The 23,909-nt window shown below is 42.4% G+C and overlaps 81 non-coding genes across 81 annotated transcripts; all 81 read right to left on the bottom strand.

Moving 5' to 3' along the window:
* Positions 1–96: 96 nt before the first annotated feature.
* trnag-ccc (transfer RNA glycine (anticodon CCC)) lies at positions 97–167 on the bottom strand. Its single transcript has one exon. It is a non-coding gene; the product is annotated as a tRNA-Gly (tRNA).
* Positions 168–345: 178 nt separating this feature from the next.
* On the bottom strand, positions 346–416 carry trnag-ccc (transfer RNA glycine (anticodon CCC)). The gene has a single exon. It is a non-coding gene; the product is annotated as a tRNA-Gly (tRNA).
* A 179-nt stretch (positions 417–595) lies between these two features.
* On the bottom strand, positions 596–666 carry trnag-ccc (transfer RNA glycine (anticodon CCC)). The gene has a single exon. It is a non-coding gene; the product is annotated as a tRNA-Gly (tRNA).
* A 175-nt stretch (positions 667–841) lies between these two features.
* trnag-ucc (transfer RNA glycine (anticodon UCC)) lies at positions 842–912 on the bottom strand. The gene has a single exon. It is a non-coding gene; the product is annotated as a tRNA-Gly (tRNA).
* A 179-nt stretch (positions 913–1,091) lies between these two features.
* Positions 1,092–1,162, bottom strand: trnag-ccc (transfer RNA glycine (anticodon CCC)). The gene has a single exon. It is a non-coding gene; the product is annotated as a tRNA-Gly (tRNA).
* A 179-nt stretch (positions 1,163–1,341) lies between these two features.
* Positions 1,342–1,412, bottom strand: trnag-ccc (transfer RNA glycine (anticodon CCC)). Its single transcript has one exon. It is a non-coding gene; the product is annotated as a tRNA-Gly (tRNA).
* A 178-nt stretch (positions 1,413–1,590) lies between these two features.
* On the bottom strand, positions 1,591–1,661 carry trnag-ccc (transfer RNA glycine (anticodon CCC)). Its single transcript has one exon. It is a non-coding gene; the product is annotated as a tRNA-Gly (tRNA).
* Positions 1,662–1,840: 179 nt separating this feature from the next.
* On the bottom strand, positions 1,841–1,911 carry trnag-ccc (transfer RNA glycine (anticodon CCC)). Its single transcript has one exon. It is a non-coding gene; the product is annotated as a tRNA-Gly (tRNA).
* Positions 1,912–2,086: 175 nt separating this feature from the next.
* trnag-ucc (transfer RNA glycine (anticodon UCC)) lies at positions 2,087–2,157 on the bottom strand. Its single transcript has one exon. It is a non-coding gene; the product is annotated as a tRNA-Gly (tRNA).
* Positions 2,158–2,336: 179 nt separating this feature from the next.
* trnag-ccc (transfer RNA glycine (anticodon CCC)) lies at positions 2,337–2,407 on the bottom strand. The gene has a single exon. It is a non-coding gene; the product is annotated as a tRNA-Gly (tRNA).
* Positions 2,408–2,831: 424 nt separating this feature from the next.
* On the bottom strand, positions 2,832–2,902 carry trnag-ccc (transfer RNA glycine (anticodon CCC)). Its single transcript has one exon. It is a non-coding gene; the product is annotated as a tRNA-Gly (tRNA).
* A 176-nt stretch (positions 2,903–3,078) lies between these two features.
* On the bottom strand, positions 3,079–3,149 carry trnaw-cca (transfer RNA tryptophan (anticodon CCA)). Its single transcript has one exon. It is a non-coding gene; the product is annotated as a tRNA-Trp (tRNA).
* Positions 3,150–3,328: 179 nt separating this feature from the next.
* Positions 3,329–3,399, bottom strand: trnag-ccc (transfer RNA glycine (anticodon CCC)). Its single transcript has one exon. It is a non-coding gene; the product is annotated as a tRNA-Gly (tRNA).
* A 179-nt stretch (positions 3,400–3,578) lies between these two features.
* trnag-ccc (transfer RNA glycine (anticodon CCC)) lies at positions 3,579–3,649 on the bottom strand. Its single transcript has one exon. It is a non-coding gene; the product is annotated as a tRNA-Gly (tRNA).
* A 176-nt stretch (positions 3,650–3,825) lies between these two features.
* Positions 3,826–3,896, bottom strand: trnag-ccc (transfer RNA glycine (anticodon CCC)). The gene has a single exon. It is a non-coding gene; the product is annotated as a tRNA-Gly (tRNA).
* A 179-nt stretch (positions 3,897–4,075) lies between these two features.
* On the bottom strand, positions 4,076–4,146 carry trnag-ccc (transfer RNA glycine (anticodon CCC)). Its single transcript has one exon. It is a non-coding gene; the product is annotated as a tRNA-Gly (tRNA).
* Positions 4,147–4,325: 179 nt separating this feature from the next.
* On the bottom strand, positions 4,326–4,396 carry trnag-ccc (transfer RNA glycine (anticodon CCC)). The gene has a single exon. It is a non-coding gene; the product is annotated as a tRNA-Gly (tRNA).
* A 178-nt stretch (positions 4,397–4,574) lies between these two features.
* trnag-ccc (transfer RNA glycine (anticodon CCC)) lies at positions 4,575–4,646 on the bottom strand. The gene has a single exon. It is a non-coding gene; the product is annotated as a tRNA-Gly (tRNA).
* Positions 4,647–4,823: 177 nt separating this feature from the next.
* On the bottom strand, positions 4,824–4,894 carry trnag-ccc (transfer RNA glycine (anticodon CCC)). Its single transcript has one exon. It is a non-coding gene; the product is annotated as a tRNA-Gly (tRNA).
* Positions 4,895–5,073: 179 nt separating this feature from the next.
* Positions 5,074–5,144, bottom strand: trnag-ccc (transfer RNA glycine (anticodon CCC)). The gene has a single exon. It is a non-coding gene; the product is annotated as a tRNA-Gly (tRNA).
* A 178-nt stretch (positions 5,145–5,322) lies between these two features.
* On the bottom strand, positions 5,323–5,393 carry trnag-ccc (transfer RNA glycine (anticodon CCC)). The gene has a single exon. It is a non-coding gene; the product is annotated as a tRNA-Gly (tRNA).
* Positions 5,394–6,069: 676 nt separating this feature from the next.
* On the bottom strand, positions 6,070–6,140 carry trnag-ccc (transfer RNA glycine (anticodon CCC)). The gene has a single exon. It is a non-coding gene; the product is annotated as a tRNA-Gly (tRNA).
* A 179-nt stretch (positions 6,141–6,319) lies between these two features.
* On the bottom strand, positions 6,320–6,390 carry trnag-ccc (transfer RNA glycine (anticodon CCC)). The gene has a single exon. It is a non-coding gene; the product is annotated as a tRNA-Gly (tRNA).
* A 176-nt stretch (positions 6,391–6,566) lies between these two features.
* trnag-ccc (transfer RNA glycine (anticodon CCC)) lies at positions 6,567–6,637 on the bottom strand. The gene has a single exon. It is a non-coding gene; the product is annotated as a tRNA-Gly (tRNA).
* A 179-nt stretch (positions 6,638–6,816) lies between these two features.
* trnag-ccc (transfer RNA glycine (anticodon CCC)) lies at positions 6,817–6,887 on the bottom strand. The gene has a single exon. It is a non-coding gene; the product is annotated as a tRNA-Gly (tRNA).
* Positions 6,888–7,063: 176 nt separating this feature from the next.
* On the bottom strand, positions 7,064–7,134 carry trnag-ccc (transfer RNA glycine (anticodon CCC)). Its single transcript has one exon. It is a non-coding gene; the product is annotated as a tRNA-Gly (tRNA).
* Positions 7,135–7,313: 179 nt separating this feature from the next.
* Positions 7,314–7,384, bottom strand: trnag-ccc (transfer RNA glycine (anticodon CCC)). The gene has a single exon. It is a non-coding gene; the product is annotated as a tRNA-Gly (tRNA).
* A 179-nt stretch (positions 7,385–7,563) lies between these two features.
* trnag-ccc (transfer RNA glycine (anticodon CCC)) lies at positions 7,564–7,634 on the bottom strand. Its single transcript has one exon. It is a non-coding gene; the product is annotated as a tRNA-Gly (tRNA).
* Positions 7,635–7,812: 178 nt separating this feature from the next.
* trnag-ccc (transfer RNA glycine (anticodon CCC)) lies at positions 7,813–7,883 on the bottom strand. Its single transcript has one exon. It is a non-coding gene; the product is annotated as a tRNA-Gly (tRNA).
* A 427-nt stretch (positions 7,884–8,310) lies between these two features.
* trnag-ccc (transfer RNA glycine (anticodon CCC)) lies at positions 8,311–8,381 on the bottom strand. Its single transcript has one exon. It is a non-coding gene; the product is annotated as a tRNA-Gly (tRNA).
* Positions 8,382–8,806: 425 nt separating this feature from the next.
* On the bottom strand, positions 8,807–8,877 carry trnag-ccc (transfer RNA glycine (anticodon CCC)). The gene has a single exon. It is a non-coding gene; the product is annotated as a tRNA-Gly (tRNA).
* Positions 8,878–9,056: 179 nt separating this feature from the next.
* On the bottom strand, positions 9,057–9,127 carry trnag-ccc (transfer RNA glycine (anticodon CCC)). The gene has a single exon. It is a non-coding gene; the product is annotated as a tRNA-Gly (tRNA).
* Positions 9,128–9,306: 179 nt separating this feature from the next.
* On the bottom strand, positions 9,307–9,377 carry trnag-ccc (transfer RNA glycine (anticodon CCC)). Its single transcript has one exon. It is a non-coding gene; the product is annotated as a tRNA-Gly (tRNA).
* Positions 9,378–9,553: 176 nt separating this feature from the next.
* trnag-ccc (transfer RNA glycine (anticodon CCC)) lies at positions 9,554–9,624 on the bottom strand. The gene has a single exon. It is a non-coding gene; the product is annotated as a tRNA-Gly (tRNA).
* A 179-nt stretch (positions 9,625–9,803) lies between these two features.
* Positions 9,804–9,874, bottom strand: trnag-ccc (transfer RNA glycine (anticodon CCC)). Its single transcript has one exon. It is a non-coding gene; the product is annotated as a tRNA-Gly (tRNA).
* Positions 9,875–10,053: 179 nt separating this feature from the next.
* On the bottom strand, positions 10,054–10,124 carry trnag-ccc (transfer RNA glycine (anticodon CCC)). The gene has a single exon. It is a non-coding gene; the product is annotated as a tRNA-Gly (tRNA).
* A 178-nt stretch (positions 10,125–10,302) lies between these two features.
* Positions 10,303–10,373, bottom strand: trnag-ccc (transfer RNA glycine (anticodon CCC)). The gene has a single exon. It is a non-coding gene; the product is annotated as a tRNA-Gly (tRNA).
* A 427-nt stretch (positions 10,374–10,800) lies between these two features.
* Positions 10,801–10,871, bottom strand: trnag-ccc (transfer RNA glycine (anticodon CCC)). The gene has a single exon. It is a non-coding gene; the product is annotated as a tRNA-Gly (tRNA).
* A 425-nt stretch (positions 10,872–11,296) lies between these two features.
* On the bottom strand, positions 11,297–11,367 carry trnag-ccc (transfer RNA glycine (anticodon CCC)). The gene has a single exon. It is a non-coding gene; the product is annotated as a tRNA-Gly (tRNA).
* Positions 11,368–11,546: 179 nt separating this feature from the next.
* Positions 11,547–11,617, bottom strand: trnag-ccc (transfer RNA glycine (anticodon CCC)). Its single transcript has one exon. It is a non-coding gene; the product is annotated as a tRNA-Gly (tRNA).
* Positions 11,618–11,796: 179 nt separating this feature from the next.
* On the bottom strand, positions 11,797–11,867 carry trnag-ccc (transfer RNA glycine (anticodon CCC)). The gene has a single exon. It is a non-coding gene; the product is annotated as a tRNA-Gly (tRNA).
* A 176-nt stretch (positions 11,868–12,043) lies between these two features.
* On the bottom strand, positions 12,044–12,114 carry trnag-ccc (transfer RNA glycine (anticodon CCC)). Its single transcript has one exon. It is a non-coding gene; the product is annotated as a tRNA-Gly (tRNA).
* Positions 12,115–12,293: 179 nt separating this feature from the next.
* trnag-ccc (transfer RNA glycine (anticodon CCC)) lies at positions 12,294–12,364 on the bottom strand. The gene has a single exon. It is a non-coding gene; the product is annotated as a tRNA-Gly (tRNA).
* Positions 12,365–12,540: 176 nt separating this feature from the next.
* On the bottom strand, positions 12,541–12,611 carry trnag-ccc (transfer RNA glycine (anticodon CCC)). The gene has a single exon. It is a non-coding gene; the product is annotated as a tRNA-Gly (tRNA).
* Positions 12,612–12,790: 179 nt separating this feature from the next.
* Positions 12,791–12,861, bottom strand: trnag-ccc (transfer RNA glycine (anticodon CCC)). The gene has a single exon. It is a non-coding gene; the product is annotated as a tRNA-Gly (tRNA).
* Positions 12,862–13,037: 176 nt separating this feature from the next.
* Positions 13,038–13,108, bottom strand: trnag-ccc (transfer RNA glycine (anticodon CCC)). The gene has a single exon. It is a non-coding gene; the product is annotated as a tRNA-Gly (tRNA).
* A 178-nt stretch (positions 13,109–13,286) lies between these two features.
* Positions 13,287–13,357, bottom strand: trnag-ccc (transfer RNA glycine (anticodon CCC)). The gene has a single exon. It is a non-coding gene; the product is annotated as a tRNA-Gly (tRNA).
* A 426-nt stretch (positions 13,358–13,783) lies between these two features.
* Positions 13,784–13,854, bottom strand: trnag-ccc (transfer RNA glycine (anticodon CCC)). The gene has a single exon. It is a non-coding gene; the product is annotated as a tRNA-Gly (tRNA).
* A 179-nt stretch (positions 13,855–14,033) lies between these two features.
* Positions 14,034–14,104, bottom strand: trnag-ccc (transfer RNA glycine (anticodon CCC)). The gene has a single exon. It is a non-coding gene; the product is annotated as a tRNA-Gly (tRNA).
* Positions 14,105–14,282: 178 nt separating this feature from the next.
* trnag-ccc (transfer RNA glycine (anticodon CCC)) lies at positions 14,283–14,353 on the bottom strand. Its single transcript has one exon. It is a non-coding gene; the product is annotated as a tRNA-Gly (tRNA).
* A 178-nt stretch (positions 14,354–14,531) lies between these two features.
* trnag-ccc (transfer RNA glycine (anticodon CCC)) lies at positions 14,532–14,602 on the bottom strand. Its single transcript has one exon. It is a non-coding gene; the product is annotated as a tRNA-Gly (tRNA).
* A 676-nt stretch (positions 14,603–15,278) lies between these two features.
* Positions 15,279–15,349, bottom strand: trnag-ccc (transfer RNA glycine (anticodon CCC)). The gene has a single exon. It is a non-coding gene; the product is annotated as a tRNA-Gly (tRNA).
* A 179-nt stretch (positions 15,350–15,528) lies between these two features.
* Positions 15,529–15,599, bottom strand: trnag-ccc (transfer RNA glycine (anticodon CCC)). Its single transcript has one exon. It is a non-coding gene; the product is annotated as a tRNA-Gly (tRNA).
* Positions 15,600–15,775: 176 nt separating this feature from the next.
* Positions 15,776–15,846, bottom strand: trnag-ccc (transfer RNA glycine (anticodon CCC)). The gene has a single exon. It is a non-coding gene; the product is annotated as a tRNA-Gly (tRNA).
* A 179-nt stretch (positions 15,847–16,025) lies between these two features.
* On the bottom strand, positions 16,026–16,096 carry trnag-ccc (transfer RNA glycine (anticodon CCC)). Its single transcript has one exon. It is a non-coding gene; the product is annotated as a tRNA-Gly (tRNA).
* A 176-nt stretch (positions 16,097–16,272) lies between these two features.
* Positions 16,273–16,343, bottom strand: trnag-ccc (transfer RNA glycine (anticodon CCC)). The gene has a single exon. It is a non-coding gene; the product is annotated as a tRNA-Gly (tRNA).
* Positions 16,344–16,522: 179 nt separating this feature from the next.
* On the bottom strand, positions 16,523–16,593 carry trnag-ccc (transfer RNA glycine (anticodon CCC)). Its single transcript has one exon. It is a non-coding gene; the product is annotated as a tRNA-Gly (tRNA).
* Positions 16,594–16,769: 176 nt separating this feature from the next.
* On the bottom strand, positions 16,770–16,840 carry trnag-ccc (transfer RNA glycine (anticodon CCC)). Its single transcript has one exon. It is a non-coding gene; the product is annotated as a tRNA-Gly (tRNA).
* A 179-nt stretch (positions 16,841–17,019) lies between these two features.
* Positions 17,020–17,090, bottom strand: trnag-ccc (transfer RNA glycine (anticodon CCC)). Its single transcript has one exon. It is a non-coding gene; the product is annotated as a tRNA-Gly (tRNA).
* Positions 17,091–17,265: 175 nt separating this feature from the next.
* On the bottom strand, positions 17,266–17,336 carry trnag-ccc (transfer RNA glycine (anticodon CCC)). Its single transcript has one exon. It is a non-coding gene; the product is annotated as a tRNA-Gly (tRNA).
* Positions 17,337–17,763: 427 nt separating this feature from the next.
* On the bottom strand, positions 17,764–17,834 carry trnag-ccc (transfer RNA glycine (anticodon CCC)). Its single transcript has one exon. It is a non-coding gene; the product is annotated as a tRNA-Gly (tRNA).
* A 175-nt stretch (positions 17,835–18,009) lies between these two features.
* On the bottom strand, positions 18,010–18,080 carry trnag-ccc (transfer RNA glycine (anticodon CCC)). The gene has a single exon. It is a non-coding gene; the product is annotated as a tRNA-Gly (tRNA).
* A 425-nt stretch (positions 18,081–18,505) lies between these two features.
* On the bottom strand, positions 18,506–18,576 carry trnag-ccc (transfer RNA glycine (anticodon CCC)). The gene has a single exon. It is a non-coding gene; the product is annotated as a tRNA-Gly (tRNA).
* A 179-nt stretch (positions 18,577–18,755) lies between these two features.
* Positions 18,756–18,826, bottom strand: trnag-ccc (transfer RNA glycine (anticodon CCC)). Its single transcript has one exon. It is a non-coding gene; the product is annotated as a tRNA-Gly (tRNA).
* Positions 18,827–19,005: 179 nt separating this feature from the next.
* On the bottom strand, positions 19,006–19,076 carry trnag-ccc (transfer RNA glycine (anticodon CCC)). Its single transcript has one exon. It is a non-coding gene; the product is annotated as a tRNA-Gly (tRNA).
* A 176-nt stretch (positions 19,077–19,252) lies between these two features.
* On the bottom strand, positions 19,253–19,323 carry trnag-ccc (transfer RNA glycine (anticodon CCC)). Its single transcript has one exon. It is a non-coding gene; the product is annotated as a tRNA-Gly (tRNA).
* A 179-nt stretch (positions 19,324–19,502) lies between these two features.
* On the bottom strand, positions 19,503–19,573 carry trnag-ccc (transfer RNA glycine (anticodon CCC)). Its single transcript has one exon. It is a non-coding gene; the product is annotated as a tRNA-Gly (tRNA).
* Positions 19,574–19,749: 176 nt separating this feature from the next.
* trnag-ccc (transfer RNA glycine (anticodon CCC)) lies at positions 19,750–19,820 on the bottom strand. Its single transcript has one exon. It is a non-coding gene; the product is annotated as a tRNA-Gly (tRNA).
* A 179-nt stretch (positions 19,821–19,999) lies between these two features.
* On the bottom strand, positions 20,000–20,070 carry trnag-ccc (transfer RNA glycine (anticodon CCC)). The gene has a single exon. It is a non-coding gene; the product is annotated as a tRNA-Gly (tRNA).
* A 176-nt stretch (positions 20,071–20,246) lies between these two features.
* Positions 20,247–20,317, bottom strand: trnag-ccc (transfer RNA glycine (anticodon CCC)). Its single transcript has one exon. It is a non-coding gene; the product is annotated as a tRNA-Gly (tRNA).
* Positions 20,318–20,495: 178 nt separating this feature from the next.
* trnag-ccc (transfer RNA glycine (anticodon CCC)) lies at positions 20,496–20,566 on the bottom strand. Its single transcript has one exon. It is a non-coding gene; the product is annotated as a tRNA-Gly (tRNA).
* A 426-nt stretch (positions 20,567–20,992) lies between these two features.
* On the bottom strand, positions 20,993–21,063 carry trnag-ccc (transfer RNA glycine (anticodon CCC)). The gene has a single exon. It is a non-coding gene; the product is annotated as a tRNA-Gly (tRNA).
* Positions 21,064–21,242: 179 nt separating this feature from the next.
* trnag-ccc (transfer RNA glycine (anticodon CCC)) lies at positions 21,243–21,313 on the bottom strand. The gene has a single exon. It is a non-coding gene; the product is annotated as a tRNA-Gly (tRNA).
* Positions 21,314–21,491: 178 nt separating this feature from the next.
* Positions 21,492–21,562, bottom strand: trnag-ccc (transfer RNA glycine (anticodon CCC)). Its single transcript has one exon. It is a non-coding gene; the product is annotated as a tRNA-Gly (tRNA).
* Positions 21,563–22,238: 676 nt separating this feature from the next.
* Positions 22,239–22,309, bottom strand: trnag-ccc (transfer RNA glycine (anticodon CCC)). The gene has a single exon. It is a non-coding gene; the product is annotated as a tRNA-Gly (tRNA).
* A 179-nt stretch (positions 22,310–22,488) lies between these two features.
* Positions 22,489–22,559, bottom strand: trnag-ccc (transfer RNA glycine (anticodon CCC)). Its single transcript has one exon. It is a non-coding gene; the product is annotated as a tRNA-Gly (tRNA).
* A 176-nt stretch (positions 22,560–22,735) lies between these two features.
* Positions 22,736–22,806, bottom strand: trnag-ccc (transfer RNA glycine (anticodon CCC)). The gene has a single exon. It is a non-coding gene; the product is annotated as a tRNA-Gly (tRNA).
* Positions 22,807–22,985: 179 nt separating this feature from the next.
* On the bottom strand, positions 22,986–23,056 carry trnag-ccc (transfer RNA glycine (anticodon CCC)). Its single transcript has one exon. It is a non-coding gene; the product is annotated as a tRNA-Gly (tRNA).
* A 176-nt stretch (positions 23,057–23,232) lies between these two features.
* trnag-ccc (transfer RNA glycine (anticodon CCC)) lies at positions 23,233–23,303 on the bottom strand. The gene has a single exon. It is a non-coding gene; the product is annotated as a tRNA-Gly (tRNA).
* Positions 23,304–23,482: 179 nt separating this feature from the next.
* On the bottom strand, positions 23,483–23,553 carry trnag-ccc (transfer RNA glycine (anticodon CCC)). Its single transcript has one exon. It is a non-coding gene; the product is annotated as a tRNA-Gly (tRNA).
* A 175-nt stretch (positions 23,554–23,728) lies between these two features.
* trnag-ccc (transfer RNA glycine (anticodon CCC)) lies at positions 23,729–23,799 on the bottom strand. The gene has a single exon. It is a non-coding gene; the product is annotated as a tRNA-Gly (tRNA).
* Between the last annotated feature and the right edge of the window lie 110 nt (positions 23,800–23,909).

The raw sequence follows: 23,909 nt of genomic DNA, 5'->3' as shown, positions 1-23,909 counted from the left end.
ATCCTGCACTTTAACTATTACCTTTGTCTGTAAAATGCCAAACAACAGTTGGGACACTGACCTGAAAGCCAACTACCTGGTGTTTTATATGAGACCTGCACTGCCCGGGAATCGAACCCAGGTCGCAAGAATGGGAATCTTGCATGATGCCACTACACCAGCAGTGCACATTTTTACTTTTCACCTTGGAATATTTGTACTGCCAATTGATGGAACTGGTGAAAATTAGTAGGTCGGAAATGTTGTGTGATCCTACACTTCCACTATTACCTTTGTCTGTAAAATGCCAAACAACAGATGGGATACTGACCTGAAAGCCAACTACCTGGTGTTGCATATGAGACCTGCAATGCGCGGGAATCGAACCCAGGTCACAAGAATGGGAATCTTGCATGATACCACTACACCAGCAGTGCATATTTTTGACTTCTCACCTTGGAATATTTGTACTGCCAATTGATGGAACTGGTAAAAAGTAGTAGGTCAGAAACGTTGTGTGATCCTACACTTTAACTATTACCTTTGTTTGTAATATGCCAAACAACAGTTGGGACACTGACCTGAAAGCCAACTACCTGGTGTTTTATATGAGACCTGCACTGCCCGGGAATCGAACCCAGGTCGCAAGAATGGGAATCTTGCATGATGCCACTACACCAGCAGTGCACATTTTTACTTTTCACCTTGGAATATTTGTACTGCCAATTGATGGAACTGGTGAAAATTAGTAGGTCGGAAATGTTGTGTGATCCTACACTTTCACTATTACCTTTGTCTGTAATATGCCAAAAGGATTAAAAACTGACCCGAAAGCCAGGTATCTCATGTTGTATATGAGACCTGCACTGCCCGGGAATCGAACCCAGGTCGCAAGAATGGAAATCTTGCATGATACCACTACACCAGCAGTGCATGCTTTTGACTTTTCAACTTGGAATATTTGTACTGCCAATTGACGGAACTGGTGAAAATTAGTAGGTCAGTAACGTTGTGTGATCCTACACTTTAACTACCACCTTTGTCTGTAAAATGCCAAACAACAGATGGGATACTGACCTGAAAGCCAACTACCTGGTGTTGCATATGAGACCTGCACTGCCCGGGAATCGAACCCAGGTCGCAAGAATGGGAATCTTGCATGATGCCACTAAACCAGCAGTGCACATTTTTGACTTTTCAACTTGGAATATTTGTACTGCCAATTGATGGAACTGGTGAAAATTAGTAGGTCGGAAATGTTGTGTGATCCTGCACTTTAACTATTACCTTTGTCTGTAAAATGCCAAACAACAGTTGGGACACTGACTTGAAAGCCAACTACCTGGTGTTTTATATGAGACCTGCACTGCCCGGGAATCGAACCCAGGTCGCAAGAATGGGAATCTTGCATGATGCCACTACACCAGCAGTGCACATTTTTACTTTTCACCTTGGAATATTTGTACTGCCAATTGATGGAACTGGTGAAAATTAGTAGGTCGGAAATGTTGTGTGATCCTACACTTCCACTATTACCTTTGTCTGTAAAATGCCAAACAACAGATGGGATACTGACCTGAAAGCCAACTACCTGGTGTTGCATATGAGACCTGCAATGCGCGGGAATCGAACCCAGGTCACAAGAATGGGAATCTTGCATGATACCACTACACCAGCAGTGCATATTTTTGACTTCTCACCTTGGAATATTTGTACTGCCAATTGATGGAACTGGTAAAAAGTAGTAGGTCAGAAACGTTGTGTGATCCTACACTTTAACTATTACCTTTGTTTGTAATATGCCAAACAACAGTTGGGACACTGACCTGAAAGCCAACTACCTGGTGTTTTATATGAGACCTGCACTGCCCGGGAATCGAACCCAGGTCGCAAGAATGGGAATCTTGCATGATGCCACTACACCAGCAGTGCACATTTTTACTTTTCACCTTGGAATATTTGTACTGCCAATTGATGGAACTGGTGAAAATTAGTAGGTCGGAAATGTTGTGTGATCCTACACTTTCACTATTACCTTTGTCTGTAATATGCCAAAAGGATTAAAAACTGACCCGAAAGCCAGGTATCTCATGTTGTATATGAGACCTGCACTGCCCGGGAATCGAACCCAGGTCGCAAGAATGGAAATCTTGCATGATACCACTACACCAGCAGTGCATGCTTTTGACTTTTCAACTTGGAATATTTGTACTGCCAATTGACGGAACTGGTGAAAATTAGTAGGTCAGTAACGTTGTGTGATCCTACACTTTAACTACCACCTTTGTCTGTAAAATGCCAAACAACAGATGGGATACTGACCTGAAAGCCAACTACCTGGTGTTGCATATGAGACCTGCACTGCCCGGGAATCGAACCCAGGTCGCAAGAATGGGAATCTTGCATGATGCCACTAAACCAGCAGTGCACATTTTTACTTTTCACCTTGGAATATTTGTACTGCCAATTGATGGAACTGGTGAAAATTAGTAGGTCGGAAATGTTGTGTGATCCTGCACTTTAACTATTACCTTTGTCTATAAAATGCCAAAAAACAGATGGGATACTGACCTGAAAGCCAACTACCTGGTGTTTCATATGAGACCTGCACTGGCCGGGAATCGAACCCAGGTCGCAAGAATGGGAATCTTGCATGATGCCACTACACCAGTAGTGCATATTTTTACTTTTCACCTTGGAATATTTGTACTGCCAATTGATGGAACTGGTGAAAATTAGTAGGTCGGAAATGTTGTGTGATCCTACACTTTCACTATTACCTTTGTCTGTAATATGCCAAACGGATTAAAAACTGACCCGAAAGCCAGGTATCTCATGTTGTATATGCGACCTGCACTGCCCGGGAATCGAACCCAGGTCGCAAGAATGGGAATCTTGCATGATACCACTACACCAGCAGTGCATATTTTTGACTTTTCAACTTGGAATATTTGTACTGCCAATTGATGGAACTGGTAAAAAGTAGTAGGTCAGAAACGTTGTGTGATCCTACACTTTCACTATTACCTTTGTCTCTAATATGCCAAACGGATTAAAAACTGACCCGAAAGCCGGGTATCTCATGTTGTATATGCGACCTGCACTGCCGGGGAATCGAACCCAGGTCGCAAGAATTGGAATCTTGCATGATACCACTACACCAGCAGTGCATATTTTTGACTTTTCAACTTGGAATATTTGTACTGCCAATTGATGGAACTGGTGAAAATTAGTGGGTCGGAAATGTTGTGTGATCCTGCACTTTAACTATTACCTTTGTCCGTGAAATGCCAAACAACAGTTGGGACACTGACCTGAAAGCCAACTACCTGGTGTTTCATATGAGACCTGCACTGCCCGGGAATCAAACCCAGGTCGCAAGAATGGGAATCTTGCATGATACAACTACACCAGCAGTGCATGCTTTTGACTTTTCAACTTGGAATATTTGTACTGCCAATTGATGGAACTGGTGAAAATTAGTAGGTCAGTAACGTTGTGTGATCCAACACTTTAACTACCACCTTTGTCTGTAAAATGCCAAACAACAGATGGGATACTGACCTGAAAGCCAACTACCTGGTGTTGCATATGAGACCTGCACTGCCCGGGAATCGAACCCAGGTCGCAAGAATGGGAATCTTGCATGATACCACTACACCAGCAGTGCATATTTTTGACTTTTCACCTTGGAATATTTGTACTGCCAATTGATGGAACTGGTAAAAAGTAGTAGGTCAGAAACGTTGTGTGATCCTACACTTTCACTATTACCTTTGTCTGTAATATGCCAAAAGGTTTAAAAACTGACCTGAAAGCCAGGTATCTCATGTTGTATATGCGACTTGCACTGCCCGGGAATCGAACCCAGGTCGCAAGAATGGGAATCTTGCATGATACCACTACACCAGCAGTGCATATTTTTGACTTTTCAACTTGGAATATTTGTACTGCCAATTGATGGAACTGGTGAAAATTAGTAGGTCGGAAATGTTGTGTGATCCTGCACTTTAACTATTACCTTTGTCTGTAAAATGCCAAACAACAGATGGGACACTGACCTGAAAGCCAACTACCTGGTGTTGTATATGAGACCTGCACTGCCCGGGAATCGAACCCAGGTCGCAAGAATGGGAATCTTGCATGAAACCACTACAATAGCAGTGCATATTTTGGACTTTTCACCTTGGAATATTTGTACTGCCAATTAATGGAACTGGTGAAAATTAGTAGGTCGGAAATGTTGTGTGATCCTGCACTTTAACTATTACCTTTGTCTGTAAGATGCCAAACAACAGATGGGATACTGACCTAAAAACCAACTACCCGGCGTTGCATATGAGACCTGCACTGCCCGGGAATCGAACCCAGGTCGCAAGAATGGGAATCTTGCATGATACCACTACACCAGCAGTGCATATTTTTACTTTTCACCTTGGAATATTTGTACTGCCAATTGATGGAACTGGTGAAAATTAGTAGGTCGGAAATGTTGTGTGATCCTGCACTTTAACTATTACCTTTGTCGGTAAAATGCCAAACAACAGATGGGATACTGACCTGAAAGCCAACTACCTGGTGTTGCATATGAGACCTGCACTGCCCGGGAATCGAACCCAGGTCGCAAGAATGGGAATCTTGTTATGATACCACTACACCAGCAGTGCATATTTTTTGACTTTTCACCTTGGAATATTTGTACTGCCAATTGATGGAACTGGTAAAAAGTAGTAGGTCAGAAACGTTGTGTGATCCTACACTTTAACTATTACCTTTGTCTGTAATATGCCAAACGGATTAAAAACTGACCCGAAAGCCAGGTATCTCATGTTGTATATGCGACCTGCACTGCCCGGGAATCGAACCCAGGTCGGAAGAATGGGAATCTTGCATGATACCACTACACCAGCAGTGCATATTTTTGACTTTTCAACTTGGAATATTTGTACTGCCAATTGATGGAACTGGTGAAAATTAGTAGGTCGGAAATGTTGTGTGATCCTGCACTTTAACTATTTCCTTTGTCTGTAAAATGCCAAACAACAGTTGGGACACTGACCTGAAAGCCAACTACCTGGTGTTTTATATGAGACCTGCACTGCCCGGGAATCGAACCCAGGTCGCAAGAATGGGAATCTTGCATGATGCCACTACACCAGCAGTGCATATTTTTACTTTTCACCTTGGAATATTTGTACTGCCAATTGATGGAACTGGTGAAAATTAGTAGGTCGGAAATGTTGTGTGATCCTGCACTTTAACTATTACCTTTGTCTGTAAAATGCCAAACAACAGATGGGATACTGACCTGAAAGCCAACTACCAGGTGTTGCATATGAGACCTGCACTGCCCGGGAATCGAACCCAGGTCGCAAGAATGGGAATCTTGCATGATACCACTACACCAGCAGTGCATATTTTTGACTTTTCACCTTGGAATATTTGTACTGCCAATTGATGGAACTGGTAAAAAGTAGTAGGTCGGAAATGTTGTGTGATCCTACACTTTCACTATTACCGTTGTCTGTAATATGCCAAAAGGATTAAAAACTGCCCCGAAAGCCAGGTATCTCATGTTGTATATGAGACCTGCACTGCCCGGGAATCGAACCCAGGTCGCAAGAATGGCAATCTTGCATGATACCACTACACCAGCAGTGCATATTTTTGACTTTTCAACTTGGAATATTTGTACTGTCAATTGATGGAACTGGTGAAAATTAGTAGGTCAGAAATGTTGTGTGATCCTGCACTTTAACTATTACCTTTGTCTGTAAAATGCCAAACAACAAATGGGACACTGACCTGAAAGCCAACTACCTGGTGTTTTATATGAGACCTGCACTGCCCGGGAATCGAACCCAGGTCGCAAGAATGGGAATCTTGCATGATACCACTAAACCAGTAGTGTATATTTTTGACTTCTCACCTTGGAATATTTGTACTGTCAATTGATGGAACTGGTGAAAATTAGTATGTCGGAAATGTTGTGTGATCCTGCTCTTTAACTATTACCTTTGTCTGTAAAATGCCAAACAACAGATGGGATACTGACCTGAAAGCCAACTACCTGGTGTTTCATATGAGACCTGCACTGCCCGGGAATCAAACCCAGGTCGCAAGAATGGGAATCTTGCATGATACAACTACACCAGCAGTGCATGCTTTTGTCTTTTCAACTTGGAATATTTGTACTGCCAATTGATGGAACTGGTGAAAATTAGTAGGTCAGTAACGTTGTGTGATCCTACACTTTAACTACCACCTTTGTCTGTAAAATGCCAAACAACAGATGGGATACTGACCTGAAAGCCAACTACCTGGTGTTGCATATGAGACCTGCACTGCCCGGGAATCGAACCCAGGTCGCAAGAATGGGAATCTTGCATGATACCACTACACCAGCAGTGCATATTTTTGACTTTTCACCTTGGAATATTTGTACTGCCAATTGATGGAACTGGTAAAAAGTAGTAGGTCAGAAACGTTGTGTGATCCTACACTTTCACTATTACCTTTGTCTGTAATATGCCAAAAGGTTTAAAAACTGACCTGAAAGCCAGGTATCTCATGTTGTATATGCGACTTGCACTGCCCGGGAATCGAACCCAGGTCGCAAGAATGGGAATCTTGCATGATACCACTACACCAGCAGTGCATATTTTTGACTTCTCACCTTGGAATATTTGTACTGCCAATTGATGGAACTGGTGAAAATTAGTAGGTCGGAAATGTTGTGTGATCCTGCACTTTAACTATTACCTTTGTCCATAAAATGCCAAAAAACAGATGGGATACTGACCTGAAAGCCAACTACCTGGTGTTTCATATAAGACCTGCACTGCCCGGGAATCGAACCCAGGTCGCAAGAATGGGAATCTTGCATGATACCACTACACCAGCAGTGCATATTTTGGACTTTTCACCTTGGAATATTTGTACTGCCAATTGATGGAACTGGTAAAAAGTAGTAGGTCACAAACGTTGTGTGATCCTACACTTTCACTATTACCTTTGTCTCTAATATGCCAAACGGATTAAAAACTGACCCGAAAGCCAGGTATCTCATGTTGTATACGCGACCTGCAATGCCCGGGAATCGAACCCAGGTCGCAAGAATGGGAATCTTGCATGATACCACTACACCAGCAGTGCATATTTTTGACTTTTCAACTTGGAATATTTGTACTGCCAATTGATGGAACTGGTGAAAATTAGTAGGTCGGAAATGTTGTGTGATCCTGCACTTTAACTATTACCTTTGTCTGTAAAATGCCAAACAACAGATGGGACACTGACCTGAAAGCCAACTACCTGGTGTTGTATATGAGACCTGCACTGCCCGGGAATCGAACCCAGGTCGCAAGAATGGGAATCTTGCATGAAACCACTACAATAGCAGTGCATATTTTGGACTTTTCACCTTGGAATATTTGTACTGCCAATTAATGGAACTGGTGAAAATTAGTAGGTCGGAAATGTTGTGTGATCCTGCACTTTAACTATTACCTTTGTCTGTAAGATGCCAAACAACAGATGGGATACTGACCTAAAAACCAACTACCCGGCGTTGCATATGAGACCTGCACTGCCCGGGAATCAAACCCAGGTCGCAAGAATGGGAATCTTGCATGATACCACTACACCAGCAGTGCATATTTTTACTTTTCACCTTGGAATATTTGTACTGCCAATTGATGGAACTGGTGAAAATTAGTAGGTCGGAAATGTTGTGTGATCTTGCACTTTAACTATTACCTTTGTCGGTAAAATGTCAAACAACAGATGGGATACTGACCTGAAAGCCAACTACCTGGTGTTGCATATGAGACCTGCACTGCCCGGGAATCGAACCCAGGTCGCAAGAATGGGAATCTTGCATGATACCACTACACCAGCAGTGCATATTTTTTGACTTTTCACCTTGGAATATTTGTACTGCCAATTGATGGAACTGGTAAAAAGTAGTAGGTCAGAAACGTTGTGTGATCCTACACTTTAACTATTACCTTTGTCTCTAATATGCCAAACGGATTAAAAACTGACCCGAAAGCCAGGTATCTCATGTTGTATATGCGACCTGCACTGCCCGGGAATCGAACCCAGGTCGGAAGAATGGGTATCGTGCATGATACCACTACACCAGCAGTGCATATTTTTGACTTTTCAACTTGGAATATTTCTACTGCCAATTGATGGAACTGGTGAAAATTAGTAGGTCGGAAATGTTGTGTGATCCTGCACTTTAACTATTACCTTTGTCTGTAAAATGCCAAACAACAGTTGGGACACTGACCTGAAAGCCAACTACCTGGTGTTTTATATGAGACCTGCACTGCCCGGGAATCGAACCCAGGTCGCAAGAATGGGAATCTTGCATGATGCCACTTCACCAGCAATGCATATTTTTACTTTTCACCTTGGAATATTTGTACTGCCAATTGATGGAACTGGTAAAAAGTAGTAGGTCAGAAACGTTGTGTGATCCTACACTTTCACTATTACCTTTGTCTCTAATATGCCAAAAGGATTAAAAACTGACCCGAAAGCCAGGTATCTCATGTTGTATATGAGACCTGCACTGCCCGGGAATCGAACCCAGGTCGCAAGAATGGCAATCTTGCATGATACCAATACACCAGCAGTGCATATTTTTGACTTTTCAACTTGGAATATTTGTACTGCCAATTGATGGAACTGGTGAAAATTAGTAGGTCGGAAATGTTGTGTGATCCTGCACTTTAACTATTACCTTTGTCTGTAAAATGCCAAACAACAAATGGGACACTGACCTGAAAGCCAACTACCTGGTGTTTTATATGAGACCTGCACTGCCTGGGAATCGAACCCAGGTCGCAAGAATGGGAATCTTGCATGATACCACTAAACCAGTAGTGCATATTTTTGACTTCTCACCTTGGAATATTTGTACTGTCAATTGATGGAACTGGTGAAAATTAGTAGGTCGGAAATGTTGTGTGATCCTGCTCTTTAACTATTACCTTTGTCTGTAAAATGCCAAACAACAGATGGGATACTGACCTGAAAGCCAACTACCTGGTGTTTCATATGAGACCTGCACTGCCCGGGAATCAAACCCAGGTCGCAAGAATGGGAATCTTGCATGATACAACTACACCAGCAGTGCATGCTTTTGACTTTTCAACTTGGAATATTTGTACTGCCAATTGATGGAACTGATGAAAATTAGTAGGTCAGTAACGTTGTGTGATCCTACACTTTAACTACCACCTTTGTCTGTAAAATGCCAAACAACAGATGGGATACTGACCTGAAAGCCAACTACCTGGTGTTTCATATAAGACCTGCACTGCCCGGGAATCGAACCCAGGTCGCAAGAATGGGAATCTTGCATGATACCACTACACCAGCAGTGCATATTTTGGACTTTTCACCTTGGAATATTTGTACTGCCAATTGATGGAACTGGTAAAAAGTAGTAGGTCACAAACGTTGTGTGATCCTACACTTTCACTATTACCTTTGGCTCTAATATGCCAAACGGATTAAAAACTGACCCGAAAGCCAGGTATCTCATGTTGTATACGCGACCTGCACTGCCCGGGAATCGAACCCAGGTCGCAAGAATGGGAATCTTGCATGATACCACTACACCAGCAGTGCATATTTTTGACTTTTCAACTTGGAATATTTGTACTGCCAATTGATGGAACTGGTGAAAATTAGTAGGTCGGAAATGTTGTGTGATCCTGCACTTTAACTATTACCTTTGTCTGTAAAATGCCAAACAACAGATGGGACACTGACCTGAAAGCCAACTACCTGGTGTTGTATATGAGACCTGCACTGCCCGGGAATCGAACCCAGGTCGCAAGAATGGGAATCTTGCATGAAACCACTACAATAGCAGTGCATATTTTGGACTTTTCACCTTGGAATATTTGTACTGCCAATTAATGGAACTGGTGAAAATTAGTAGGTCGGAAATGTTGTGTGATCCTGCACTTTAACTATTACCTTTGTCTGTAAGATGCCAAACAACAGATGGGATACTGACCTAAAAACCAACTACCCGGCGTTGCATATGAGACCTGCACTGCCCGGGAATCAAACCCAGGTCGCAAGAATGGGAATCTTGCATGATACCACTACACCAGCAGTGCATATTTTTACTTTTCACCTTGGAATATTTGTACTGCCAATTGATGGAACTGGTGAAAATTAGTAGGTCGGAAATGTTGTGTGATCTTGCACTTTAACTATTACCTTTGTCGGTAAAATGTCAAACAACAGATGGGATACTGACCTGAAAGCCAACTACCTGGTGTTGCATATGAGACCTGCACTGCCCGGGAATCGAACCCAGGTCGCAAGAATGGGAATCTTGCATGATACCACTACACCAGCAGTGCATATTTTTTGACTTTTCACCTTGGAATATTTGTACTGCCAATTGATGGAACTGGTAAAAAGTAGTAGGTCAGAAACGTTGTGTGATCCTACACTTTAACTATTACCTTTGTCTCTAATATGCCAAACGGATTAAAAACTGACCCGAAAGCCAGGTATCTCATGTTGTATATGCGACCTGCACTGCCCGGGAATCGAACCCAGGTCGGAAGAATGGGTATCGTGCATGATACCACTACACCAGCAGTGCATATTTTTGACTTTTCAACTTGGAATATTTCTACTGCCAATTGATGGAACTGGTGAAAATTAGTAGGTCGGAAATGTTGTGTGATCCTGCACTTTAACTATTACCTTTGTCTGTAAAATGCCAAACAACAGTTGGGACACTGACCTGAAAGCCAACTACCTGGTGTTTTATATGAGACCTGCACTGCCCGGGAATCGAACCCAGGTCGCAAGAATGGGAATCTTGCATGATGCCACTTCACCAGCAATGCATATTTTTACTTTTCACCTTGGAATATTTGTACTGCCAATTGATGGAACTGGTAAAAAGTAGTAGGTCAGAAACGTTGTGTGATCCTACACTTTCACTATTACCTTTGTCTCTAATATGCCAAAAGGATTAAAAACTGACCCGAAAGCCAGGTATCTCATGTTGTATATGAGACCTGCACTGCCCGGGAATCGAACCCAGGTCGCAAGAATGGCAATCTTGCATGATACCAATACACCAGCAGTGCATATTTTTGACTTTTCAACTTGGAATATTTGTACTGCCAATTGATGGAACTGGTGAAAATTAGTAGGTCGGATATGTTGTGTGATCCTGCACTTTAACTATTACCTTTGTCTGTAAAATGCCAAACAACAAATGGGACACTGACCTGAAAGCCAACTACCTGGTGTTTTATATGAGACCTGCACTGCCTGGGAATCGAACCCAGGTCGCAAGAATGGGAATCTTGCATGATACCACTAAACCAGTAGTGCATATTTTTGACTTCTCACCTTGGAATATTTGTACTGTCAATTGATGGAACTGGTGAAAATTAGTAGGTCGGAAATGTTGTGTGATCCTGCTCTTTAACTATTACCTTTGTCTGTAAAATGCCAAACAACAGATGGGATACTGACCTGAAAGCCAACTACCTGGTGTTTCATATGAGACCTGCACTGCCCGGGAATCAAACCCAGGTCGCAAGAATGGGAATCTTGCATGATACAACTACACCAGCAGTGCATGCTTTTGACTTTTCAACTTGGAATATTTGTACTGCCAATTGATGGAACTGATGAAAATTAGTAGGTCAGTAACGTTGTGTGATCCTACACTTTAACTACCACCTTTGTCTGTAAAATGCCAAACAACAGATGGGATACTGACCTGAAAGCCAACTACCTGGTGTTGCATATGAGACCTGCACTGCCCGGGAATCGAACCCAGGTCGCAAGAATGGGAATCTTGCATGATACCACTACACCAGCAGTGCATATTTTGGACTTTTCACCTTGGAATATTTGTACTGCCAATTGATGGAACTGGTAAAAAGTAGTAGGTCACAAACGTTGTGTGATCCTACACTTTCACTATTACCTTTGTCTGTAATATGCCAAAAGGATTAAAAACTGACCTGAAAGCCAGGTATCTCATGTTGTATATGCGACTTGCACTGCCCGGGAATCGAACCCAGGTCGCAAGAATGGGAATCTTGCATGATACCACTACACCAGCAGTGCATATTTTTGACTTCTCACCTTGGAATATTTGTACTGCCAATTGATGGAACTGGTGAAAATTAGTAGGTCAGTAACGTTGTGTGATCCTACACTTTAACTACCACCTTTGTCTGTAAAATGCCAAACAACAGATGGGATACTGACCTGAAAGCCAACTACCTGGTGTTGCATATGAGACCTGCACTGCCCGGGAATCGAACCCAGGTCGCAAGAATGGGAATCTTGCATGATACCACTACACCAGCAGTGCATATTTTGGACTTTTCACCTTGGAATATTTGTACTGCCAATTGATGGAACTGGTAAAAAGTAGTAGGTCACAAACGTTGTGTGATCCTACACTTTCACTATTACCTTTGTCTGTAATATGCCAAAAGGATTAAAAACTGACCTGAAAGCCAGGTATCTCATGTTGTATATGCGACTTGCACTGCCCGGGAATCGAACCCAGGTCGCAAGAATGGGAATCTTGCATGATACCACTACACCAGCAGTGCATATTTTTGACTTCTCACCTTGGAATATTTGTACTGCCAATTGATGGAACTGGTGAAAATTAGTAGGTCGGAAATGTTGTGTGATCCTGCACTTTAACTATTACCTTTGTCCATAAAATGCCAAAAAACAGATGGGATACTGACCTGAAAGCCAACTACCTGGTGTTTCATATAAGACCTGCACTGCCCGGGAATCGAACCCAGGTCGCAAGAATGGGAATCTTGCATGATACCACTACACCAGCAGTGCATATTTTGGACTTTTCACCTTGGAATATTTGTACTGCCAATTGATGGAACTGGTAAAAAGTAGTAGGTCAGAAACGTTGTGTGATCCTACACTTTCACTATTACCTTTGTCTCTAATATGCCAAACGGATTAAAAACTGACCCGAAAGCCAGGTATCTCATGTTGTATATGTGACCTGCACTGCCCGGGAATCGAACCCAGGTCGCAAGAATGGGAATCTTGCATGATACCACTACACCAGCAGTGCATATTTTTGACTTTTCAACTTGGAATATTTGTACTGCCAATTGATGGAACTGGTGAAAATTAGTGGGTCGGAAATGTTGTGTGATCCTGCACTTTAACTATTACCTTTGTCTGTAAAATGCCAAATAACAGTTGGGACACTGACCTGAAACCAACTACCTGGTGTTTTATATGAGACCTGCACTGCCCGGGAATCGAACCCAGGTCGCAAGAATGGGAATCTTGCATGATGCCACTACACCAGCAGTGCATATTTTTATATTTCACCTTGGAATATTTGTACTGCCAATTGATGGAACTGGTAAAGAGTAGTAGGTCAGAAACGTTGTGTGATCCTACACTTTAACTATTACCTTTGTCTGTAATATGCCAAACGGATTACGAAACTGACCCGAAAGCCAGGGATCTCATGTTGTATATGAGACCTGCACTGCCCGGGAATCGAACCCAGGTCGCAAGAATGGCAATCTTGCATGATACCACTACACCAGCAGTGCACATTTTTGACTTTTCAACTTGGAATATTTGTACTGCCAATTGATGGAACTGGTGAAAATTAGTAGGTCGGAAATGTTGTGTGATCCTGCACTTTAACTATTACCTTTGTCTGTAAAATGCCAAACAACAAATGGGACACTGACCTGAAAGCCAACTACCTGGTGTTTTATATGAGACCTGCACTGCCCGGGAATCGAACCCAGGTCGCAAGAATGGGAATCTTGCATGATACCACTACACCAGCAGTGCATATTTTTGACTTCTCACCTTGGAATATTTGTACTGCCAATTGATGGAACTGGTGAAAATTAGTAGGTCGGAAATGTTGTGTGATCCTGCACTTTAACTATTACCTTTGTCCATAAAATGCCAAAAAACAGATGGGATACTGACCTGAAAGCCAACTACCTGGTGTTTCATATGAGACCTGCACTGCCCGGGAATCGAACCCAGGTCGCAAGAATGGGAATCTTGCATGATGCCACTACATCAGCAGTGCACATTTTTACTTTTCACCTTGGAATATTTGTACTGCCAATTGATGGAACTGGTGAAAATTAGTGGGTCGGAAATGTTGTGTGATCCTGCACTTTAACTATTACCTTTGTCTGTAAAATGCCAAACAACAGTTGGGATACTGACCTGAAAGCCAACTACCTGGCATTTTATATGAGACCTGCACTGCCCGGGAATCGAACCCAGGTCGCAAGAATGGGAATCTTGCATGATGCCACTACACCAGCAGTGCATATTTTTACTTTTCACCTTGGAATATTTGTACTGCCAATTGATGGAACTGGTGAAAATTAGTAGGTCGGAAATGTTGTGTGATCCTGCACTTTAACTATTACCTTTGTCTGTAAAATGCCAAACAACAGATGGGATACTGACCTGAAAGCCAACTACCAGGTGTTGCATATGAGACCTGCACTGCCCGGGAATCGAACCCAGGTCGCAAGAATGGGAATCTTGCATGATACCACTACACCAGCAGTGCATATTTTTGACTTTTCACCTTGGAATATTTGTACTGCCAATTGATGGAACTGGTAAAAAGTAGTAGGTCGGAAATGTTGTGTGATCCTACACTTTCACTATTACCGTTGTCTGTAATATGCCAAAAGGATTAAAAACTGACCCGAAAGCCAGGTATCTCATGTTGTATATGAGACCTGCACTGCCCGGGAATCGAACCCAGGTCGCAAGAATGGCAATCTTGCATGATACCACTACACCAGCAGTGCATATTTTTGACTTTTCAACTTGGAATATTTGTACTGCCAATTGATGGAACTGGTGAAAATTAGTAGGTCAGAAATGTTGTGTGATCCTGCACTTTAACTATTACCTTTGTCTGTAAAATGCCAAACAACAAATGGGACACTGACCTGAAAGCCAACTACCTGGTGTTTTATATGAGACCTGCACTGCCCGGGAATCGAACCCAGGTCGCAAGAATGGGAATCTTGCATGATACCACTAAACCAGTAGTGTATATTTTTGACTTCTCACCTTGGAATATTTGTACTGTCAATTGATGGAACTGGTGAAAATTAGTAGGTCGGAAATGTTGTGTGATCCTGCTCTTTAACTATTACCTTTGTCTGTAAAATGCCAAACAACAGATGGGATACTGACCTGAAAGCCAACTACCTGGTGTTTCATATGAGACCTGCACTGCCCGGGAATCAAACCCAGGTCGCAAGAATGGGAATCTTGCATGATACAACTACACCAGCAGTGCATGCTTTTGACTTTTCAACTTGGAATATTTGTACTGCCAATTGATGGAACTGGTGAAAATTAGTAGGTCAGTAACGTTGTGTGATCCTACACTTTAACTACCACCTTTGTCTGTAAAATGCCAAACAACAGATGGGATACTGACCTGAAAGCCAACTACCTGGTGTTGCATATGAGACCTGCACTGCCCGGGAATCGAACCCAGGTCACAAGAATGGGAATCTTGCATGATACCACTACACCAGCAGTGCATATTTTTGACTTTTCACCTTGGAATATTTGTACTGCCAATTGATGGAACTGGTAAAAAGTAGTAGGTCAGAAACGTTGTGTGATCCTACACTTTCACTATTACCTTTGTCTGTAATATGCCAAAAGGTTTAAAAACTGACCTGAAAGCCAGGTATCTCATGTTGTATATGCGACTTGCACTGCCCGGGAATCGAACCCAGGTCGCAAGAATGGGAATCTTGCATGATACCACTACACCAGCAGTGCATATTTTTGACTTCTCACCTTGGAATATTTGTACTGCCAATTGATGGAACTGGTGAAAATTAGTAGGTCGGAAATGTTGTGTGATCCTGCACTTTAACTATTACCTTTGTCCATAAAATGCCAAAAAACAGATGGGATACTGACCTGAAAGCCAACTACCTGGTGTTTCATATAAGACCTGCACTGCCCGGGAATCGAACCCAGGTCGCAAGAATGGGAATCTTGCATGATACCACTACACCAGCAGTGCATATTTTGGACTTTTCACCTTGGAATATTTGTACTGCCAATTGATGGAACTGGTAAAAAGTAGTAGGTCACAAACGTTGTGTGATCCTACACTTTCACTATTACCTTTGGCTCTAATATGCCAAACGGATTAAAAACTGACCCGAAAGCCAGGTATCTCATGTTGTATACGCGACCTGCACTGCCCGGGAATCGAACCCAGGTCGCAAGAATGGGAATCTTGCATGATACCACTACACCAGCAGTGCATATTTTTGACTTCTCACCTTGGAATATTTGTACTGCCAATTGATGGAACTGGTGAAAATTAGTAGGTCGGAAATGTTGTGTGATCCTGCACTTTAACTATTACCTTTGTCCATAAAATGCCAAAAAACAGATGGGATACTGACCTGAAAGCCAACTACCTGGTGTTTCATATAAGACCTGCACTGCCCGGGAATCGAACCCAGGTCGCAAGAATGGGAATCTTGCATGATACCACTACACCAGCAGTGCATATTTTGGACTTTTCACCTTGGAATATTTGTACTGCCAATTGATGGAACTGGTAAAAAGTAGTAGGTCACAAACGTTGTGTGATCCTACACTTTCACTATTACCTTTGGCTCTAATATGCCAAACGGATTAAAAACTGACCCGAAAGCCAGGTATCTCATGTTGTATACGCGACCTGCACTGCCCGGGAATCGAACCCAGGTCGCAAGAATGGGAATCTTGCATGATACCACTACACCAGCAGTGCATATTTTTGACTTTTCAACTTGGAATATTTGTACTGCCAATTGATGGAACTGGTGAAAATTAGTAGGTCGGAAATGTTGTGTGATCCTGCACTTTAACTATTACCTTTGTCTGTAAAATGCCAAACAACAGTTGGGACACTGACCTGAAAGCCAACTACCTGGTGTTTTATATGAGACCTGCACTGCCCGGGAATCGAACCCAGGTCGCAAGAATGGGAATCTTGCATGATGCCACTACACCAGCAGTGCATATTTTTACTTTTCACCTTGGAATATTTGTACTGCCAATTGATGGAACTGGTGAAAATTAGTAGGTCGGAAATGTTGTGTGATCCTACACTTTCACTATTACCTTTGTCTGTAATATGCCAAACGGATTAAAAACTGACCCGAAAGCCAGGTATCTCATGTTGTATATGAGACCTGCACTGCCCGGGAATCGAACCCAGGTCGCAAGAATGGGAATCTTGCATGATACCACTACACCAGCAGTGCATATTTTTTGACTTTTCACCTTGGAATATTTGTACTGCCAATTGATGGAACTGGTAAAAAGTAGTAGGTCAGAAACGTTGTGTGATCCTACACTTTAACTATTACCTTTGTCTCTAATATGCCAAACGGATTAAAAACTGACCCGAAAGCCAGGTATCTCATGTTGTATATGCGACCTGCACTGCCCGGGAATCGAACCCAGGTCGGAAGAATGGGAATCGTGCATGATACCACTACACCAGCAGTGCATATTTTTGACTTTTCAACTTGGAATATTTCTACTGCCAATTGATGGAACTGGTGAAAATTAGTAGGTCGGAAATGTTGTGTGATCCTGCACTTTAACTATTACCTTTGTCTGTAAAATGCCAAACAACAGTTGGGACACTGACCTGAAAGCCAACTACCTGGTGTTTTATATGAGACCTGCACTGCCCGGGAATCGAACCCAGGTCGCAAGAATGGGAATCTTGCATGATGCCACTTCACCAGCAATGCATATTTTTACTTTTCACCTTGGAATATTTGTACTGCCAATTGATGGAACTGGTGAAAATTAGTAGGTCGGAAATGTGTGATCCTGCACTTTAACTATTACCTTTGTCTGTAAAATGCCAAACAACAGATGGGATACTGACCTGAAAGCCAACTTCCAGGTGTTGCATATGAGACCTGCACTGCCCGGGAATCGAACCCAGGTCGCAAGAATGGGAATCTTGCATGATACCACTACACCAGCAATGCATATTTTTACTTTTCACCTTGGAATATTTGTACTGCCAATTGATGGAACTGGTAAAAAGTAGTAGGTCAGAAACGTTGTGTGATCCTACACTTTCACTATTACCTTTGTCTGTAATATGCCAAAAGGATTAAAAACTGACCCGAAAGCCAGGTATCTCATGTTGTATATGAGACCTGCACTGCCCGGGAATCGAACCCAGGTCGCAAGAATGGCAATCTTGCATGATACCAATACACCAGCAGTGCATATTTTTGACTTTTCAACTTGGAATATTTGTACTGCCAATTGATGGAACTGGTGAAAATTAGTAGGTCGGAAATGTTGTGTGATCCTGCACTTTAACTATTACCTTTGTCTGTAAAATGCCAAACAACAAATGGGACACTGACCTGAAAGCCAACTACCTGGTGTTTTATATGAGACCTGCACTGCCTGGGAATCGAACCCAGGTCGCAAGAATGGGAATCTTGCATGATACCACTAAACCAGTAGTGCATATTTTTGACTTCTCACCTTGGAATATTTGTACTGTCAATTGATGGAACTGGTGAAAATTAGTAGGTCGGAAATGTTGTGTGATCCTGCTCTTTAACTATTACCTTTGTCTGTAAAATGCCAAACAACAGATGGGATACTGACCTGAAAGCCAACTACCTGGTGTTTCATATGAGACCTGCACTGCCCGGGAATCAAACCCAGGTCGCAAGAATGGGAATCTTGCATGATACAACTACACCAGCAGTGCATGCTTTTGACTTTTCAACTTGGAATATTTGTACTGCCAATTGATGGAACTGATGAAAATTAGTAGGTCAGTAACGTTGTGTGATCCTACACTTTAACTACCACCTTTGTCTGTAAAATGCCAAACAACAGATGGGATACTGACCTGAAAGCCAACTACCTGGTGTTGCATATGAGACCTGCACTGCCCGGGAATCGAACCCAGGTCGCAAGAATGGGAATCTTGCATGATACCACTACACCAGCAGTGCATATTTTGGACTTTTCACCTTGGAATATTTGTACTGCCAATTGATGGAACTGGTAAAAAGTAGTAGGTCACAAACGTTGTGTGATCCTACACTTTCACTATTACCTTTGTCTGTAATATGCCAAAAGGATTAAAAACTGACCTGAAAGCCAGGTATCTCATGTTGTATATGCGACTTGCACTGCCCGGGAATCGAACCCAGGTCGCAAGAATGGGAATCTTGCATGATACCACTACACCAGCAGTGCATATTTTTGACTTCTCACCTTGGAATATTTGTACTGCCAATTGATGGAACTGGTGAAAATTAGTAGGTCAGTAACGTTGTGTGATCCTACACTTTAACTACCACCTTTGTCTGTAAAATGCCAAACAACAGATGGGATACTGACCTGAAAGCCAACTACCTGGTGTTGCATATGAGACCTGCACTGCCCGGGAATCGAACCCAGGTCGCAAGAATGGGAATCTTGCATGATACCACTACACCAGCAGTGCATATTTTGGACTTTTCACCTTGGAATATTTGTACTGCCAATTGATGGAACTGGTAAAAAGTAGTAGGTCACAAACGTTGTGTGATCCTACACTTTCACTATTACCTTTGTCTGTAATATGCCAAAATGATTAAAAACTGACCTGAAAGCCAGGTATCTCATGTTGTATATGCGACTTGCACTGCCCGGGAATCGAACCCAGGTCGCAAGAATGGGAATCTTGCATGATACCACTACACCAGCAGTGCATATTTTTGACTTCTCACCTTGGAATATTTGTACTGCCAATTGATGGAACTGGTGAAAATTAGTAGGTCGGAAATGTTGTGTGATCCTGCACTTTAACTATTACCTTTGTCCATAAAATGCCAAAAAACAGATGGGATACTGACCTGAAAGCCAACTACCTGGTGTTTTATATAAGACCTGCACTGCCCGGGAATCGAACCCAGGTCGCAAGAATGGGAATCTTGCATGATACCACTACACCAGCAGTGCATATTTTGGACTTTTCACCTTGGAATATTTGTACTGCCAATTGATGGAACTGGTAAAAAGTAGTAGGTCAGAAACGTTGTGTGATCCTACACTTTCACTATTACCTTTGTCTCTAATATGCCAAACGGATTAAAAACTGACCCGAAAGCCAGGTATCTCATGTTGTATATGTGACCTGCACTGCCCGGGAATCGAACCCAGGTCGCAAGAATGGGAATCTTGCATGATACCACTACACCAGCAGTGCATATTTTTGACTTTTCAACTTGGAATATTTGTACTGCCAATTGATGGAACTGGTGAAAATTAGTGGGTCGGAAATGTTGTGTGATCCTGCACTTTAACTATTACCTTTGTCTGTAAAATGCCAAATAACAGTTGGGACACTGACCTGAAACCAACTACCTGGTGTTTTATATGAGACCTGCACTGCCCGGGAATCGAACCCAGGTCGCAAGAATGGGAATCTTGCATGATGCCACTACACCAGCAGTGCATATTTTTATATTTCACCTTGGAATATTTGTACTGCCAATTGATGGAACTGGCAAAGAGTAGTAGGTCAGAAACGTTGTGTGATCCTACACTTTAACTATTACCTTTGTCTGTAATATGCCAAACGGATTACGAAACTGACCCGAAAGCCAGGGATCTCATGTTGTATATGAGACCTGCACTGCCCGGGAATCGAACCCAGGTCGCAAGAATGGCAATCTTGCATGATACCACTACACCAGCAGTGCATATTTTTGACTTTTCAACTTGGAATATTTGTACTGCCAATTGATGGAACTGGTGAAAATTAGTAGGTCGGAAATGTTGTGTGATCCTGCACTTTAACTATTACCTTTGTCTGTAAAATGCCAAACAACAAATGGGACACTGACCTGAAAGCCAACTACCTGGTGTTTTATATGAGACCTGCACTGCCCGGGAATCGAACCCAGGTCGCAAGAATGGGAATCTTGCATGATACCACTACACCAGCAGTGCATATTTTTGACTTCTCACCTTGGAATATTTGTACTGCCAATTGATGGAACTGGTGAAAATTAGTGGGTCGGAAATGTTGTGTGATCCTGCACTTTAACTATTACCTTTGTCTGTAAAATGCCAAACAACAGTTGGGATACTGACCTGAAAGCCAACTACCTGGCATTTTATATGAGACCTGCACTGCCCGGGAATCGAACCCAGGTCGCAAGAATGGGAATCTTGCATGATGCCACTACACCAGCAGTGCATATTTTTACTTTTCACCTTGGAATATTTGTACTGCCAATTGATGGAACTGGTGAAAATTAGTAGGTCGGAAATGTTGTGTGATCCTGCACTTTAACTATTACCTTTGTCTGTAAAATGCCAAACAACAGATGGGATACTGACCTGAAAGCCAACTACCAGGTGTTGCATATGAGACCTGCACTGCCCGGGAATCGAACCCAGGTCGCAAGAATGGGAATCTTGCATGATACCACTACACCAGCAGTGCATATTTTTGACTTTTCACCTTGGAATATTTGTACTGCCAATTGATGGAACTGGTAAAAAGTAGTAGGTCGGAAATGTTGTGTGATCCTACACTTTCACTATTACCGTTGTCTGTAATATGCCAAAAGGATTAAAAACTGACCCGAAAGCCAGGTATCTCATGTTGTATATGAGACCTGCACTGCCCGGGAATCGAACCCAGGTCGCAAGAATGGCAATCTTGCATGATACCACTACACCAGCAGTGCATATTTTTGACTTTTCAACTTGGAATATTTGTACTGCCAATTGATGGAACTGGTGAAAATTAGTAGGTCAGAAATGTTGTGTGATCCTGCACTTTAACTATTACCTTTGTCTGTAAAATGCCAAACAACAAATGGGACACTGAACTGAAAGCCAACTACCTGGTGTTTTATATGAGACCTGCACTGCCCGGGAATCGAACCCAGGTCGCAAGAATGGGAATCTTGCATGATACCACTAAACCAGTAGTGTATATTTTTGACTTCTCACCTTGGAATATTTGTACTGTCAATTGATGGAACTGGTGAAAATTAGTAGGTCGGAAATGTTGTGTGATCCTGCTCTTTAACTATTACCTTTGTCTGTAAAATGCCAAACAACAGATGGGATACTGACCTGAAAGCCAACTACCTGGTGTTTCATATGAGACCTGCACTGCCCGGGAATCAAACCCAGGTCGCAAGAATGGGAATCTTGCATGATACAACTACACCAGCAGTGCATGCTTTTGACTTTTCAACTTGGAATATTTGTACTGCCAATTGATGGAACTGGTGAAAATTAGTAGGTCAGTAACGTTGTGTGATCCTACACTTTAACTACCACCTTTGTCTGTAAAATGCCAAACAACAGATGGGATACTGACCTGAAAGCCAACTACCTGGTGTTGCATATGAGACCTGCACTGCCCGGGAATCGAACCCAGGTCGCAAGAATGGGAATCTTGCATGATACCACTACACCAGCAGTGCATATTTTTGACTTTTCACCTTGGAATATTTGTACTGCCAATTGATGGAACTGGTAAAAAGTAGTAGGTCAGAAACGTTGTGTGATCCTACACTTTCACTATTACCTTTGTCTGTAATATGCCAAAAGGTTTAAAAACTGACCTGAAAGCCAGGTATCTCATGTTGTATATGCGACTTGCACTGCCCGGGAATCGAACCCAGGTCGCAAGAATGGGAATCTTGCATGATACCACTACACCAGCAGTGCATATTTTTGACTTCTCACCTTGGAATATTTGTACTGCCAATTGATGGAACTGGTGAAAATTAGTAGGTCGGAAATGTTGTGTGATCCTGCACTTTAACTATTACCTTTGTCCATAAAATGCCAAAAAACAGATGGGATACTGACCTGAAAGCCAACTACCTGGTGTTTCATATAAGACCTGCACTGCCCGGGAATCGAACCCAGGTCGCAAGAATGGGAATCTTGCATGATACCACTACACCAGCAGTGCATATTTTGGACTTTTCACCTTGGAATATTTGTACTGCCAATTGATGGAACTGGTAAAAAGTAGTAGGTCACAAACGTTGTGTGATCCTACTCTTTCACTATTACCTTTGGCTCTAATATGCCAAACGGATTAAAAACTGACCCGAAAGCCAGGTATCTCATGTTGTATACGCGACCTGCACTGCCCGGGAATCGAACCCAGGTCGCAAGAATGGGAATCTTGCATGATACCACTACACCAGCAGTGCATATTTTTGACTTTTCAACTTGGAATATTTGTACTGCCAATTGATGGAACTGGTGAAAATTAGTAGGTCGGAAATGTTGTGTGATCCTGCACTTTAACTATTACCTTTGTCTGTAAAATGCCAAACAACAGTTGGGACACTGACCTGAAAGCCAACTACCTGGTGTTTTATATGAGACCTGCACTGCCCGGGAATCGAACCCAGGTCGCAAGAATGGGAATCTTGCATGATGCCACTACACCAGCAGTGCATATTTTTACTTTTCACCTTGGAATATTTGTACTGCCAATTGATGGAACTGGTGAAAATTAGTAGGTCGGAAATGTTGTGTGATCCTACACTTTCACTATTACCTTTGTCTGTAATATGCCAAACGGATTAAAAACTGACCCGAAAGCCAGGTATCTCATGTTGTATATGAGACCTGCACTGCCCGGGAATCGAACCCAGGTCGCAAGAATGGGAATCTTGCATGATACCACTACACCAGCAGTGCATATTTTTTGACTTTTCACCTTGGAATATTTGTACTGCCAATTGATGGAACTGGTAAAAAGTAGTAGGTCAGAAACGTTGTGTGATCCTACACTTTAACTATTACCTTTG

The sequence above is a fragment of the Brienomyrus brachyistius genome, chromosome 5, assembly GCF_023856365.1.
Source record: "Brienomyrus brachyistius isolate T26 chromosome 5, BBRACH_0.4, whole genome shotgun sequence".
Taxonomy (NCBI): Eukaryota; Metazoa; Chordata; class Actinopteri; order Osteoglossiformes; family Mormyridae; genus Brienomyrus; species Brienomyrus brachyistius.
This window is presented reverse-complemented; position numbering and strand designations above follow the sequence as displayed.